This window comes from Mus pahari, chromosome 9 (assembly GCF_900095145.1).
Source record: "Mus pahari chromosome 9, PAHARI_EIJ_v1.1, whole genome shotgun sequence".
Lineage (NCBI taxonomy): Eukaryota > Metazoa > Chordata > Mammalia > Rodentia > Muridae > Mus > Mus pahari.
The window spans coordinates 41,525,528-41,543,051 of NC_034598.1; the positions used below are offsets into that span (position 1 = coordinate 41,525,528).

The following is a 17,524-nucleotide window of genomic DNA, read 5'->3' on the forward strand; positions in this document are numbered from 1 at the left end:
TATTTCTGTGTGTGTGTGTGTGTGTGTGTGTGTGGGAGGGAGAGAGAGGGAGAGGGAGGGAGAGAGAGGGAGAGGGAGGGAGAGAGAGGGAGAGAACAAGAACGAGAGAACGAGAAACAAGTCATGAGGAACAAGTCAGCAAGCAAGTACCTCCGTGGCTTCTCCCTCCAGGTTTCTGTCTTGAGCTCCTTTCTGCCCTGACTTGCCTCAGTGATGGACTTGTAGATGAAATACAGCATTCTCTTCCATTGGAATCTTTTTCTCATTCGTTGCACTTAGAAGCCTGTTCCTTGAGCATCCCTCCTATTGTGTATGCGCCTCTTCTCCATGCTTTTGGCTTTCTTCAAGCACGTGACTGAGCTTGGCTGTCTCACACTCCTGCTGAAGCCTCAATCTGCTCGCCCTCTCCTGGAGCCCACACAGCTCGATTCTGTCCTCAGGGAGTGGCCGCAGCTCCTCTTTGGAGTTACAGGTGGCTGGGCACACTTTTTAACGTCAGGGCACAACCCATAGTCTGCTTTCTCAATGTGACTTGGGTACACACATCTCAAGCTTGCTCAAGAGCACTTCGTGGTGGAGAGCTCGCCCTTCTCTCCCACTCGTCTGTGCATTGAGCTCTTGTCCTTTATGGCCTCTCTGCAATGCTCACAAATATTGTTTCAGTCCATTAATCCATAGTCCTGGCCCTCTACCTGCACACATCCCTGCCCCTGCTGTAGCTGCGGCTTAAATTATGTCTTTTATGATGGTTTCTGGATTAAGATGACAGTTCCTAACAATCTTCCTGTTGTAATAAACCACTAGATGACTCCTGGGCACTATCTTTAGGCTCAAAACTCCCATTTTAAAGTATTGATGACATTTCCAGCCTGGAGTGCCACATAAGGCCTGAACCTACTTCCCAGCCTCACCTAAGGAGGGTGCCACAAAGACCAAGTGGGGCTGAAGGCTGCTTGCCTTGAGGTCCAGGCACAGAAAGGAAGCAGGAATCCAGTCAAGTGATAAAGCAAGAAGCTGGGGGCCAGAAGCATGGCTTTGGGCTGGTGATGGGCCCAAGGGCCCAGCTCCCACGAGTAGCTCAGGCTCAGAAGTGAACTACACACCACTCTTGGGATCAGAGGCTAAAACGTGTAGCTGCTCTGAATTTACTTAAGACTTAGCCTGCAATTTTTCCGTTGTCTGTAATTACCCCGTGCCACTACATAACACTTGCTGTGTAGTTAACCAGCAATAACCATGGAAACCAAGTGCTGTTCTCGAACTGGAAAAAGTAGTGGGGGAAAAGGGGGAGTTGCTTTTTTGTTTTTTGCTTTTTTAATTTCTTGGTTGTTTTCTACTTTGAGAGAAGTTAGGCTATGACCGCCAACAACTAGAACAGAAGCCAGGTGTGACATCCTGCCCTCTGCAAGATCATCTCCTGGAGAGTTCTAGCCTGTCCTTGCTCAGATGTCAGCTCTCTTTGCACCCATTTGTCACATGCTCTTACTACCCACCCCCACCCCCGCTAAGATGTCACTCTGTCAGTTCCACCATGACCGTGCAACTGTACAAGCGTCACTGGAAAACAAAAGTACATGACACAGCTACTCAAGCCACATAAACCAGAGGTCACAAAAGTCTCCTTTCTGGCCTGGCACCAATCCCAGATTTTCAGACTTATCCCTGACAGCTGAAACCATCTTTCAATGTACACACTTGAATTTCATATGGAGTCCTGTTTTCATGCCTCTCGGTTCGCACTTTGGGCTGATGGCAACAGCATCCTTAGGGAAGGACTTCCTTGCTGGACCCCACGGGTACCCACGGTACCTAGTGCTGGCCTCAGCGGGCTGTTTCCTCTCCCTCCTCCTGTGGCACCACAGATACATGTTGTTGCTTCTCCCATTTCCTAGCTTCCTTCTCCCCTCTTGCTTTTGCCCTGTGTAGTAAACCTCTAAAGTACCTGTCCCCCTGCCTGCCCGTATTACTTACGTGGACTCTACCTTCGTTCTTCTTTTAAAGAAACATTTTCTTTACTCCTTTGTGTTTGTAGGTGTTTGCCTGCGTGTCTATCTGTGCACCACGTGGATGCAGTCCCCAAGGATGCTGCAGGAGGACATCAGATTCCCTGGAACTAGAGCTATAGGTGGTTGTGCACTCCCACTGTGGGTGCTTAGAACTGAACTCTGGTGTTCTGTAATAGCAGCAAGAACTCCTGTCCCTAGAGCCACATCTCCAGCTCCCCTGGGCCCTACACTTTCACTCTTGTACCCCCGAATCTCAAAAGCTCAAGGCAGCAGCTATGGCTTCCCAGACTCCTCCATTGATCCTCACTCTCCCCTCAGCAGGTTTGTCAGCGGTGATGAAAATATCCCTGGCCTGTGAGGCTGCAAGCTTATGTGCCTTGTGGTTCCTCCTGTCCCTAGTTCCACTCCAGACAGCCCCTGCCTATTCTGAACCTCCCCTGTTCTGCAGAGGCTGCAACACCCAGGCCTGACCCTCTCCTCTGTCTACCTGGTGCTCCCTCAATAGTCCATACTGTTTCTAGCTACACATGGGTTTGTCAGCAAAGCACAAGCCCACATTCCTTTCATTTTCTCTGCGTGCCAGATGCTTCTCGCCCTTGAAGTCTCCTCTCAGCTTTCACATCAGTGCTGGTGGCCTTCCTGTTGTTCACTGAGAGTCTAAAGGTTGCTCACGTTCTTTCAGACATCACTTCTCACTGTCTAGAGGACCTGGCCTTACACTTAGAAGCTGATGAAAAGCCTTAAGCAGCTACCCATAGTCAGTCAGCATGCCAACTGAAGCCAATCATGGCTACCCATAGTCAGCATGCCAACTGAAGCCAAACATGGCTACCCATAGTCAGTCAGCATGCCAACTGAAGCCGAACATGGCTACCCATAGTCAGTCAGCATGCCAACTGAAGCCAATCATGGCTACCCATAGTCAGTCAGCATGCCAACTGAAGCCAAACATGGCTACCCATAGTCAGTCAGCATGCCAACTGAAGCCAAACATGGCTACCCATAGTCAGCATGCCAACTGAAGCCAAACATGGGCTCCATGCTACACTCGGGTGAGGCTTGGGACAGATTCACCAGTGACCACACTGGTGGTTGGTGGTCTGTCCCCAGAGGTAGCCATGCAAGGTGGACTTCACACCTGAGGAAAAAGAACAAGCAGATACACTCGGCAGATAAAGGAACAGGACTGCCTGTTCTAGTCATGGGGTTTTTCTACCCATGACTGCTTCTCACTTGGACCCAGGCTGAGCCTGTGTCACCCGAGAGTCTATCCTACCTAGAAGACACAGTGACTCTGTACCAATCAGCTCTGGTATCTCTTCTGTATATATCTTGCAATAGCGCTCACTCAGGCTAAAGGAGGCTGTGGGGACCTACCCTTGCCTCTCAGAACTAAGCTGCCCCATGCTCACTCTCCTCTGCCAGCCATTCTTCTGCATGACTGCTCTGCTTACTCTCTCACCGTGGCTAAAGCATCACCTTCTCAAGTGGGGTAAGAGGTGTGCACATCTACACACACACACACACACACACACACACACACACACACACACACACACACATATGCATTCACACAGACACAAATGAGCACACACTTGTGTGCATATCAACAGTCATACAGACACATGTGTAAACTCCCCCCCATACACACCTTCCTACACATGCATGCACAAATACAAACACATATAGACATATATACCCACACCCAAGGGCATATGTGCTCATTCACCCACACAGGCAAACTTACATGCACACTTACACTAACACACGTGTATGTACTCATTAACTCTTCTCCCTCTTCCTGTACCCCCTTTTCTCCCCTTCATCTCTGAACCTATCACCAGCTTTCTCAGATGTAAAGTCCATGTTCCAAGTCTTAGCAGAGCCTGGCATAGAATCCACTTTGGTTAATGTTGATCTACGGACCCTGTAGCCGCTCAGTTCTTCCAGCCTCACTCAGAATCGCTCCGCAGGTCCACGATACCCTGAAATTGCTCATGGCCTCCACTGGTTCTAACCTGATGACAATGACCATGAAGCAAATAAAGTGTTACCACCATTCTGTGTAGACAGGAAGTGACAGTGTGTGCGGAGAAGTCACAGTCATCACGGAATCCAGGTCACATGACCCGGGAATAAACATGGGCTTGTGTTTCACTACAAATCACCCTTTGAACAGAAATGAACAGATGCAAAGCAGGGAGCACTGACGGGCTCTGAACAGTTCCTTCTTGAGAAGTCCCTGTGACGTGACATGGCAGAATGGGGTTACTGGGAAGTGGGTCAAAGTGGTGAAGCAAGGCAGGAACCGGAAGTCAGGACCAGTCCTGAGTCAGGGGGTGGGAAAGGGTGGGAGTTCTGGGCTGAGGTCAGGCACAGGCAGGCACAGATGGGCAAAGCAGGTTAAGGCAGGCAGGGTCACAGGTGGCCATTGTCTGGAACAGGACAGGGCTGGGTGGGCAAGTCACCAGCAGGGGTGGACGAGAGTACCTGGGAGCGCCTCCTTCTCCCGGCCTGGGGACGCCTGTCCTGCCAGCCCACCTGCTCCCCGAGGAGAGACTGTCCATCTACCAAAAAGCAAGGGAGAAGCGTCACATTACCTGAGGAACCTGACAAGGCCAATAACATGAAGGCACACAGGCCATATCCCATCTTGACCCCTTTCCATTCCTCTCAGTCTGGGAAGCTCACAGAACCTGGGTGTGGTTATCTACCAGCAAACTATCCCTATGGCTCACACTACGCCTCAGTAAAGAGACACCATGAATCCTAGCGCAGCTGCCTGCCCATTCCTCACACTAAGTCTTTATTGGTTATCCTTACCCAACCCTTTCTTACAGCACACTGCTACTGTACCCCAAAGCCTACTTTATCTGACCAGATTCATTAACTTTATCTTCAAAACCGTCAGCAGCTTCAGCAAGCACAGAAATGCAGCTTTGGAAATCTAACCAGAAGGCTTACAAGGGGCTGTAAGTCCCCAGTGTTTGTGGAACAAAGTGATGAAGAGGGAAAGGCAGCCATTAAGGCCTGCAAGGGAGGCTTCTCTGGTCTGTCTGCAGTAAGACCAGTCCCATCAGTCATAGCAGGGTGTCTTATTAGCTGGTGTTATGGAAGGCTGTCTTCTAAGCATAACTGCCATTACAGCTTTTAAAAATGTTTTATTAACATTTATTAGCTATACATAATATTGGATTTCATTCTGACTTTCCATATACATGTATAATGTACTTCAATCATATTCACGTCCATTTCTCTCTGCCAATAAACTTCTTCCCGATTGGCTCCCCCTTCTACCTGCATGTCCTCTGCTTCTGTCTCTCTCCTTCCCTCCTTCTCTTCCTTTCCACCCTCCTTCTGTCTGTCTTTCTCCTTCCCTCCATCTCCCTCCCCTCCTTCTGTCTGTTTGCCTGTCTGTCCCCTCCTGCTGTGTGTGTGTGTGTGTGTGTGTGTGTGTGTGTGTGTGTGTGTGTGTGTGCCTTTCCCTCTCTTGTGAGTTTCATTAGGGTTCTTTACAGGAGCACAGGCACCTACATGAGCGGCTACACTACTGAAGAAAATGTACTTCTTTCTTCCCATCAACCATTAACTGCATATAAACATCAGGCAGAAGTGGCTCCCATGAGATTTTCTCCTTCCCATAGAAGGATGCTGGCAGGCTCAATCCTCTTCAGATTTGTGCTCTAACCCTGAGTGTAGCAGCCATGTCATGCCCATAGCGCCACCACACCCCAACTTCCTCTGGATCTTATATTCTTTCAATCCTTACTTCTGTGGTGTTCTCTGAGCCTTAGAGGGGTGATGCCAATGTCCCCACTTGTTAGGAATCTGTTAGTCATTTATTCTCAGGACTCTGAGTGGTTATGAGTCTCTACAATCACTGTTGGCTGTGTAAAAAGATCAAGGCTGACATTACTACTAATCTATGGCCATAAACTCAGTGGCTTAGAAGGCAATTTGACAGGCACATCGGGTCCATTTAGGAAACAACTACAGTATCTCCCTCACTCAGGTCTGTCACTTCCCAGACATAGGCTTTGGACTGGATTCAGAATATCAGTCATGAGGAGCAGGCATCAAATTAAAGAACAAAAAGCATGTAATTAGCATAAAATAGACCTGCCACTATTGTACCAGAGGACGCATCTTCCTCGGTCAGACAGGACTGTTGCACACGGGATTGCCATAGATGGTAATTCTCCCTCACCAGCCTGAAGAGCAACTCCCAACAGTATGAAGGCTGGCAAGCAGGGAAGAAGCATCCAGTCCAGTGGTAGCCTCATTTCTTCGTGTCCTCTGACCAAGGCATGTGGTGTCTTCAGCAATAGGGTCTTACAATCTCCTTCTAATGGTCAACCAACAGCATTTGCTTCTGTTGTTTCGTGAGCTCCAGGAGCCGCTCTGATCAACCATTAATAGGACAGCAGCCCACACACATTAGGGGTTTTGTTTACTAGCACATCCCTTCTAGGAACAGCTTTCAGTCCCTCCATTCCAAGTCCTTTTTTACTTTTTGCTTAGCTTATCATATTTATGACCTTTCCATACACCATGGGTTATTATGCCCCTCCCACCTCAATCCCCCACATTTCCTCTGTCTCCCCCACTTCTGTGCCCACTTAGACGTTTCCACTCCCAGAATTCCCTCTTCCAACTTATACTGCACATGCTCTATATAACCCTCCACACCACATTGACAACAGAATCTTTTTACCTGTTTCATAGGCTTCCAGTTCTCCCCTCTAGTTTCCTAAGCTCTACAAATGCTCACTGCTACATAAAGGCAGACGTGTAAGGTAAAAAGCTGGGACCCACCCAGGAGAGAAAGAGTTCACCGTCTTCCTGAGCCTGAGTTCTGAGACCGAGCGCATTCTCCAGGCCCTATCAATTCTTCCTGTAAGATTCCCACCTTCGTGTTTTCTGACTGAACGAAATCCACTGTGTTTAGTGTGAAATCCACACTTCCACCACCCACTCAGCACAGTGGACATCCAGGCTGATTTCCACTCCTTGCCGTTGTGAAGATACTGGCAACAAGCTTGGGTGTACAGGTATCTCCGAGGTAGGATATAAAGTCTTTTTGGTAAATGGCCAGAAGTGGTGTACCTAGGTCGTATGCAAGGCCAGTCTTTAGTTTTGAGAGAAGCCCCCACACTGATCTCCACATTGCCTGAAGCAGTCTATGTTCTCACTGATCCCGCTTTCTCCACTCCTCCCCCAACACCCTTTTATAAAATATTATTTTTGCTTTATGTACACAAGTGTTTGTCTGCTTGGATGTCTGTTACTGCATGCATTCCTAATGCCGGCAGGGTCCAGAAGCATGTGCCAGATCCCCATGAAACTACCTCTATGTGGATGCTGGGAACCGAACCCTGAACCTCTGCAAGAACAGGGGATGCTCTCAAGCGCTGAGCCATCTTTTCAACCCCCATTTACTTATATTCCTGAAGATAGCCAGTCTAACTGTGGTGGGATGGGCACCTGCTATGAGAGAAATCCGCAGACTATTTTTAATTTGCATTTTCCTTATGGCTAATGATATTGAACACTTTTTGAAATATTTATTGGCTATGTGTATTTCTTCTTTTGAGGACGCAGTTCAGTTCCTTAGCCTGTTTTTAACTGGGTTGTTTGTTTAGGTTTGGGATTCCAGTATATTATCCCTCTACTAGATGCACAGCTACCCATACTGTAGGCTGCCTCTTAGGGTTTCATTGCTGTGAAGAGACACTGTGACCACAGCAACTCTTAGAAAGTTTGTTTTTTCTTTTTAAGTTGGAGCTGGCTTACAGTTTCAGAGGTTCAGGCCATTATCATCATGGTAGAAGAGAAGGCAGTGGGCAGGCAGACGTGGTGCTAGAGGAGCTGAGAGGTCTACATGTTGATCCAAAGACAGCAAGACGGCAACTGTGCAACTGGGTGTAGCTTGAGCATATATATGCGACTTCAGAGCCCACCTCTACAGTGACATACTTCCTCTAACAAGGCCACACATTCTAATGCCACCCTGGGGGGGGGGGTAGGGCGAGCATTCAGACACATGAGTCTATGGGGGCCATATCTAGTCAAACTACCATAGCATACTTTACTATACAAAAGCATTTTCATTTCATGAGATTCTATTTATCTACTTTTGGCCTGATTTCCTGAAAAAACTAGAGTCTTATTCAGAAAGACTTTACATATGCCTATATGTCTATATCTGTATCTGAAAGTCAATTCTCTTTTCCCCTCTAATGATTTCAAAGTTTCAAGTCTTTCATTAAGGTCTGTAATCCATTAAAAGTTAATTTTTATGAATGGTGAGAGAGAAGGATCTAGTCCCATTCTTCTACAGGTAGATATCCAGGTTTTCTAGAACCATTTGCTGAGAATGTTGTCTTTTCTCCAATGTGTTTTTTTGGTTGGTTGGTTGGTTTGGTTTTTGTTTTTTTTTTTTTTTTGTTTGGTTTTTTTGGCATCTTTGTCAAAACTCAAGTGGCTGAAGCTGTGTAGGTTTATATCCGGGGTCTCTATTCTTTTATCTTGACCCATATGCCTGTTTTTATGCCAATAATATGCTGTTTTATGACCAGGGCTCTGTGGAATAATTTGAAATCAGATATAGTGATACCTCCAACCATATTCTTTCTGCTTAGAATTGCTTTGACAAAGCAGGCTGTCAAGGTCTCATAACAACGAACTTGCAAAGATTCTCAACCAAAACATTTCCTCCACTGGATTTTCCCATGGCATGCCTGTGGAGTACTTTCTTAATTACTCATTGATTAGGAGGGCCCAGCTCATTCTTGAATGGTATCATTCATAGGCAGGTGGGCCTGAGCTGTATAAGGTAACTGACCATGAGCTTGGGAGCAGTCCAGTATACATCATTCCACTGCAGTTTCTGCTTCAAGCTCCTCTCCAACTTCCTTTGATGAAGAACTATAAAGGATAAGATGAAATAAACCCTTTCTGCATTTAGTTGCTTTTGGTCATGGTATTTATCACAATAGAAACCAAACTAGGACACAAGATCTTTTATTTCCAGATGAGATTTTAAAGTTTTGTTTGTTTTCATTTTGTTGTTTTTTGTTTGGTTGATTGGGTTGTTTGTTTGTTTGTTTCAAGACAGAGTTTCACTGTATATCCCTGGCTATCCTGGAACTCAACTCTGTAGACCAGGCTGTGCATTGGAATATTGATGATGATTGCATTAAATCCGTAGATTGTTAGACAAGACAGACAATCTTACAATATTGATTCTTCTAACCCATAAATATGGATTCCAATGTCTTTTCAATTTCCTTCTACAGTGTATTAAGGTTCTCATTGTAGAGACTTTGCACTTCCCATGTTAGGCATAACGTGAAGTTGTTGGTTGTTGGTAGTGGTGGTTATTGTTGGTGGTTTGGGTTTTTGTTTGTGTGTGTGTGTGTGTGTGTGTGTGTGTGTGTGTGTTATTGTAAATGGGGCTGTTTCCTTGATTTCTTTCCCAATGTGTTTATCTTTCATATATAGGAAGGCTGGATTCTGTATTAATTTTATATCCTGCTACTTTACTGAAGATATTTCTCAGAGTTTTCTGGTAGAGCCTTTAGGGTCTCTTGTGTATGGGATCGTATTATCTGCAAATAAAAACTATTTGTATACCTTTTACCCGCCTCTCTTGTCTTATTGCTCTTGCTAAGACTTATAGTGCCACACTGAGTAAGGGTGGAGAACGCAGAAACCTTTGTCTTAGTGGAAATGCTACAGGTTTTTCTCCATTTACTTAAAATGAATGGTTGAAGGTTTGTCATGTATGGCCTTTATTGTGTTGAGGTGTATCCCATACTAGCTTCAGACTTGAGTTTGGAAACATCCCCTCCTTTTTTATTTTTAAAATAATTTGGAGAGGATCGGTGTTAGTCTTTTGAAGGCCTAAGAGAATGCTGCAGCCAACTCATCTGGGGTTGAGCTTTTTTTAACTTGAGCAATTTTTTTTATTAGATATTTTCTTTATTTACATTTCAAATGCTATTCCAAAAGTTCCCTATACCCTCCCCCCGCCCCTGCTCCCCCACCCACTGACTCCCACTTCTTGGCCCTGGCATTCCCCTGTACTTGGGCATATATAGTTTGTAAGACCAAGGGGCCTCTCTTCCCAATGATGGCCAATTAGGCCATCTTCTGCTACATATGCAGCTAGAGACACGAGCTCAGGGGGTACTGGTTAGTTCATATTGTTGTTCCACCTACAGGGTTGCAGACCCCTTCAGCTCCTTGGGTACTTTCTCTAGCTCCTCCATTGGGGACCCTGTGTTCCATCCAATAGCTGACTGTGAGCATCCACTTCTGTGTTTGCCAGGCACTGGCATAGCCTCACAAGAGACTGCTATATCAGGGTCCCTTTAGCAAAATCTTGCTGGGTTTTTGTTGTTGTTGTTGTTGTTTGTTTTGTTTTGTTTTGAGACAGGGTTTCTCTGTATAGCCCTGGCTGTTCTGGAACTCACTCTGTAGACCAGTCTGGCCTCGAATTCAGAAATCCACCTGCCTCTGCTTCCCAAGTGCTGGGATTAAAAGCATGTGCCACCACTGCCCAGTATACTTGAGCAATTTTTAATTCCAGCTTCAATTTTGTTTGTTATAGATCCATTCAAAATATTTATCTCATTTTGGTTTACCTTTATTAGGTAATATGTGTCTAGAAGTTTATCTGTGTTTCTTTTTTACTCTCCTATACTTCTTTGGTATCTTTTATAATGTCTCCCTTTTCTTCTTTAACATCATTAACTTGGGACTTGTCTCTCAGTCTTTTCCTTAGTTTCGCTATTATAGTTTGGGGCTATTTTTTTTTTTTTTTATCTTTTCAAAGACTCGGCTCTTTGTTGCATTCTTTCCTTATATTTTTTTCTTTTATTTCTACTTTATTAACTTCCTCCCTGACCTTAATTATTTATATATATTGCATTTCAGTTTGCCTTGTTCTTCCAAGACAGAAGGTGCATCATTCAGTTATTTGAGATGTCTCCAATTTCTTACTGTATACAATTAGAGCTTTCGACTTTCCTCTTAAGGCTTCATTGTCTCCCATAGATGTAGCATGCTGTATCTTCATTTTCACCTAATTCTAGGAATTTTAAATTTCCCTCTTGATTTCTTTACTATTCAGTGGTGTACAGTTGAATCAACTGAGTTGGTGAATTTTCTGTAGCTTCATTGCAGTTGGTTTCTCCCTTTGCTCTGCTGTAGTCACACAGAATACAGGAAGTTGTGTTGTTTTTCCTGACTTTATTGAGACTTCATTTGTGTCAAAATATATGACCCATTTTAGAGAGTGTTCCAGAGACTGGAAGAACAATATGTATTCTGCAGTGCTTGGATAGAAATTCTGTAGGTGTCTGTTAATCTGATTTGATCTATGATATCATTTAACACCAGTGTTTCTGTTTATATCCAGACTAGCTCACCCAAAGTGCAGTAGCTGGTAAGGGGAGGGGCCAGCTCTATGGCCCTCATGCTCTTAGGGCTGGCTCACCTGAACCTTCCCACCAGGATCAGAGCTCTACTGTGCTGCCCAGGCAAGGTACAGGGTCCACTCTCCTGAGTGCTCCAGCTGGCAAGGGGTAGGGCCAGCTCTTGTAAGATGTGTTTCTTGAAGGCAGAGAACAGATAATACCATATCTTTAGATTGGGAAATTAGGACTATTAATATTCAGAATTACTACAGAAAAATGTGTATTGATTCTGGTCATTTCATTTTGTAGTATTTTGTGGTTTCATAATACTTGTTTGCTTAACTGCTGTTCTAGAATATTCCCCTGCCCTCAGAGCCTCTTTAATGTGATTATCATTGTCTTCAAGTGAAGATTTCCTTCCAGTATTGTCTGCAGAGCTGGCTTACCAGTTAAAAAAACCCTTTAGACTGCTTTGATCATGAAATATTTTCCCTATAATTTACAACAGTTTTGCTGGGTATAGTCATCTGGGTTGTAGTTTTGATCTTACGGAACTTGGAATATTGTTCAATATTCTTCTACCTTTCCAAGTTTCCATTGAGAAATCAGATGTTACTCTGATGAGTTTGTCTTTATATGGGACTTGGGGGTTCTCTCTTTTGGCTCCCAATACACTTTTTTCCTGTATATTGAATGGTCTTTAAAATTGTGTCCGTGTGTGTCTAAGCATATGTACACGTACATGTCAGGGTGTTTTGTGGAGTGAACAGCCTGCACAGTAAGTTTCCTCCTTCTATCACATGGGCCCCAGGGATCAAGCTCAGGGTCATAGGCTCCTCGGCTTTTCCATGAGCCACCAGCTGATGCTCCGCTATGGCACTGCTACCGTAAGAGATTCCATAAGATCTGAATCTTGCCTTGCACTTGGCCTACCCCTGCATGCTATCCCACATCTTTTGCTTGTATATTATGGTTTCTGATTGTGTTTTTATTGTGTGTGTGTGTGTGTTTCTTGTGCTTTTTGTTTTGTTTTGTTTTATTTTTGGTATGTTTGTTTCCTAAAGAGACAGAAGATATAGAGTTGGGTGGGTGGGGAAGTAGGGAGGATCTGGGAGCAAACTGGGATTGGGAAAGACTGTGATCAGAGTATATTAGATGGAAAAATATTTTCAATTAAAAAAGCATCATCTTTCACATGTTTATTCATTTGTATTTTATTTAGTGTCCCACAGAGCTTAAGTAGGGCCATCTATGTGACCCTGAGCCCTGAGTTTGTGGCTAGAATAAGACAGACAACTGACTTTAATAGATTGACCCTGTATCCTCTGGCCCAGCCAATCTTCTTCTTAGGTACAGCCAGCTTGTTCTGGATGTTATATAGTGACAGCTGGCTGAGCATAAAGGCAGGGGGTGCTTCTTCCTCCCCAATTCCAAAGCCTTTTAGTTCTGTGTTCACCAGCGTGAACTTTCTAGAATCTCCAGAAGAGTAATGAACAGAAAAAGTGAGAGCAGAGTCCTGATGCTAAGGGAAAGCACCCAAATTCCCACTGGGTTAAAATTTTAAAATCAGGCAAACAAATCACTTGGTCCTTCACGCTCTAACCCTGATGGATGTGTGAGAGTCTTGAGGGCCCTCTCTAGCAGGCCCTGAAAGGCATTCGCCATATGGGAGTAGACATGGGAGGTGCTAGGGTGGCACATGACCGAGACTATTGGTGCCAACTGATCACGTGTTCATAGGAGCCAGAGGTCTCATAGCCTCTTCATATCACCCTTTTGTCGCTGCTGATCCCCAGGGTGTGGGGAGCAGTTATGGGACACAGCCCAACTGAACAGCCTGCATGTCTGAAGTCGTGTAAGAGAGAGAAAGAGCTAGACCAAGCTTGAGAGCACACAAACATTGAGACAAAGCTAAGATCCAAATTGACCCCTCTTTTAGGAAGAAACAACAGAACCATGAGCCCACCCTACCACAGAGAAGAAAAACAACAACAACAAAAAAAAAACAGGAGAAAAAGAGGAAGTAGAAGAATATGCTCAAAACTATGTATGAAATAAAATGGTTTTAGTCAATAGCCTGAATGTGCTTTAAAAAACAAAACCTCAACAAACAGACTAAAGCCCACAGGATGTCAGTCTAAAGAGAAGGGGTAGGAACACCAAGGAATAATTACAACAATTATAATGGGTTAAATACAAAACAGTTACACACCAATGTCAAATCTCAATAAAGTGAAAAAAATCCACAATGTTAATCTTTAGGCTTTTGATATATGCTATAATCTGAATAGCCAATGAGGTTAGGTACCTAGTTAAGGACTACAGGGTCAAGGAAAAGGGTCTCCCAAGGAAGTGGAAACAAAAAATAATTTTACACAGGAATAAAGAAGAACTAGAATAGAAGGGTTAAACGAGAAAATGAAGGAAGGGCAGAGGAAAGGAGGGAATATGGGATGGAACAGCTAACCCTAAAGGCTTTCTGAAAAACTATATAGAGGCTGTCTACTGTAGAAGCCTCCTAAAATGCATACATAGATAACAGGAAGTGAAACAGAGTCATCATGTAACAGGAGAGACAATGCTCCACCTAGACCTCTTAAACCACCACGTGAAACCTCCAGTGTCAGGAATAGGCCACACATCTTGCTTTTCAAAGGGTTCCATGGACTTCCCCCACCGCAAAATAGCAAAGATTATTGACAATGGATTGGTTGTTCTCTACAATCTGATGGTAAGGCCCTGTTGATGAAGATAACACTTAAGTCACTGAAAATGGAGAGGTTGAATTTCTTTTAGGAAAAGGTGCCCAACTAGAAGTTTCGCCTATACTGACTATGGTTCATGGAAGGTACTCTGAATGCTACCAGAGGAGAAAGGCAATCTCTATCACCCAGCTACAAACCCTGCAACCTGCACCAATGACCTGCTTGCAAGATGTACAGGTGCAATAGTGGTACAGACACTATGAGAGTGACCAAACACTTCTTAAAATTGGACTTAAGGTTCACTCCATGAGATGGAACCCACACATGACACCACTAAAGTGGCCAAGAACCTGAGTCTAAATAGGTCATGGGCCCAGGGAAAACCTACTACTATTTTTCTGATGTAGAAACATAGCAATAAAATGACTCCTGATGACATTCTGCTCCATCCATAGATCAGTGCTTCATTCATCCTCCATCCAAGAAGCTTCTTCTTGCAATAACTTGGAATTAACACAGACCCACAGCTAGACAGTGTGCAGAGTAAGAGACTGTGGAACACTCAGGCCCAACTGGGATGCCTTCAACAGCCTCCCCACCACCACCACCACCACACCCAACTCAGTGATCTATGAAGATTAGGTAGGAAGATTGTTAAGAGCCAGAGGTGATGGGTGGCTCCAAGGAAGCAGTGCCTTTCTGACACAACAGGACGGATGCACACAGGAACTCACTTATACTGTATCCACCCACATAAAACTCACACAGATCCAAGAGGGTCCAGTACTGAGAGGGAAACATGGACACAGAGTTCCACACTTAACCAAGAAGATGTTTGCAGTTGATGGCTTCTGGAAAAAGGAAGATCTGTTCTCTCCAAAGGAAGTCTCACTGGGTATACTAACCAGATACCGGGGTAAGCACCATGCCCTAGAGTGGTTAGGTCAAAACAAAACAGGCTCTATTATTTTTCTGGTTTTGGGGGGAGTGAGAGTTGTTTCGTTTTGTGTGTTTCAGTGTTCATTGGATTATTGGATGGTTGTTTGGATTTTCATTTTGTGGGGTTTTTAGAGGGAGAAACATAAAAAATATGATCAAAATATATTTTAATGCAATATTGGGTAGGTGGGGTAGAGTTCAGAGGGCTGGGAGAGGGGAGAATACATAACCAAAATAGACTGCATTTTTTAAAAAATGAGGAAAACCACCATATAGTCTAAACAATCACCAACTCGCTTACTTATCCTCACCCATCTCTTCGTGTTTGCTCACTAGACCTGTTAGCAGAGAGCAGAGACTCCTAGCATGGCTTCATCCAATGGAGGATGTACAGGAGGGAAGCTATGTGGTGCTCGTCCCTTGGTGACATCCAGCATCTACCTGGAGGGCCCTCTTTTGTGCTCAAAGGGTACAGAGGAATAAGTAGCACCCCCAGGGCTCAGAGTGCACTTCCAGAAAACCGTAAGGAGCAACTGCAGGCAGAACCTGGTAAGGCCCTTTTCTTTCTTTCTGTTCTTCTCACGGAATTCATTACATGATGTGTCTTTCTAACGAGAAAGCTTCGGATTTGACTTGGTTGCATTTTAGACTCAGTCACTGGGCTGTGAGCAGCCTTCCCTGAGAGAGGTAACACCTCACTTGTCTCACTTATGTGACAGGTGCCGTTCTCCCTGCTACACTATGACACACACCATAAAGTCCTTCATACAGAGACCACCAGCCAGATACGGTAAGAACCACCATGGGATCTGAAAACTCAACAGACTGGCATCTGCATGCTGACCCAGAGTAATGAGAGAAGGTACCCTAAAGCCATGGTTCTAGGAATCAGACAAAACAATGCGCCAGGAGTCACATGAGGACAGCAACCATCATCCCCATCACATCTCAGGACCAGGGCCCGTGGCTGTCCACACTGTGGGCTACCGCAGACCCGTGGGAGCATGCAAATGCAGCATGAGCACCTGACCACGCGAATTCTAGGTAGTCTTAAGGGGACCACTTTCCCTCAAAGTCTAAGTCTTACCTACCAATCTTAACCATTGAAGATTCTATTCCACTGAAGCCACAGAATGAATGCAGAAAACATTGTGAAAGCTGACAAGAGACAGCCAATACCCTGCAGTACTCCTGGAACCCTGGAGCTGAGACCTCTGATGACCGGCTGAGTTCAACACAGTTGGGGGCTGATCGCAGTGGCTCAGCGCATGCAGTGAGAGCTGGCGTCAGACAAAACCCTAATGCCAAGCTTACGCACCCTGGCAGAGAAGCTGGGGCATCACCTCTCTGGAGCACTCTGCACTAGCATGCCTCTGTGCTGGGTTCTCATAAACACTGGCAGCATCTTTGAGCCCATGGAGCAGCTGGTGAGGAGATGCTCAGCTCCCTGTCCACAGAGAGTGACAGTATGCTCTTCATCCATCTCTTCTACCTATATGCCCTGTTCTTGAAGAGGCCTGACTCCCACCCCAATCCCCACCTCCACCCCCATCCCCACCTCCACCCCCCACCTTCACCCCCACCCTGTTAGGCAGAGCTGACAGGTCAGTGGGCTAGAACTAGTAACCAAATGCTGACCCACCAGCATCCCACACGGTGACTATGCTGAATATGGTGCTGGAGCCTCTTCCATATCTCCTTTGCTAAACAAGTTGGTCTCCACCACTTAATAAAAGTGATGTTCTTGTTTTACATTTAACCCACATGGGGCTCCTAGTGACCATCACCCCATGGACGGATGTGATCAAGATCTCTCAAAACTGTGAATACATTTTCTAGGTAGCATCTGTTTGGCACTCATAGGAAACCGGGATTGCACCACGGGTGCAATCCTAGCTGTGAAGGCCCCGCTAATGATTTCACTGTGTAGCTGAAATGCCTGCAGCCGCATAGCATGTGTAAAGGCGGCGTCAAATTCAACACATTTTTTAGAAGTGAGTCTGCCAGGGGCAGAAGGCTTCATCTCATCAAGTGTTTGTGCTCAGAACATCAGGGAGGCTTCCTGTCTTAACGCAGGTCTTTGACAACAGTTGGATACACATGGCTAACAGCATGGTTGGTCTCTGCCAGTGCCACAGCAGCCTGTATCTATGGGTGTTATCCCAAAAAATGGGAGGGAAGGCATGTTGGGTATTAGAGATCAGGGAAGGGTACAGGCAATAAAGGATGGAAGTTGCTGTACCTGGCAGGAAGAATATTGCTGTCCTGGCTTTTGGCCAACCTTAGCCACAGTACCAGTCCCAAGCCAGCCAACCTTGTTTCAGCTCTAACTCATGGCTTCCTTGCCCTTATCCTGGCCCCTGAGAGAGCACTGGCCAATGACCTTCCAGCTCCAGCCTCCAGTGTTAGCTGATGCTTGATCCAAACAAGACAGGACTATGGCCCTCAGTAG

General features: G+C 45.3%; 1 protein-coding gene across 11 annotated transcripts in view; it reads right to left on the reverse strand.

The window, feature by feature from the left end:
- The window catches only part of Pcbp3 (poly(rC) binding protein 3), a 268,573-nt gene that overhangs the window by 80,371 nt on the left and 170,678 nt on the right, over nucleotides 1-17,524 (reverse strand). Inside the window, exon 3 of one of the 11 annotated variants that reach the window (XM_029542526.1) lies at nucleotides 4,497-4,573. The exons of the other annotated variants lie outside the window; for them this stretch is intronic. The gene's annotated coding sequence lies outside the window, so the exon portion shown is untranslated. The remainder of the gene's footprint in view (nucleotides 1-4,496; nucleotides 4,574-17,524) is intronic. 11 annotated transcript variants of the gene reach the window in all.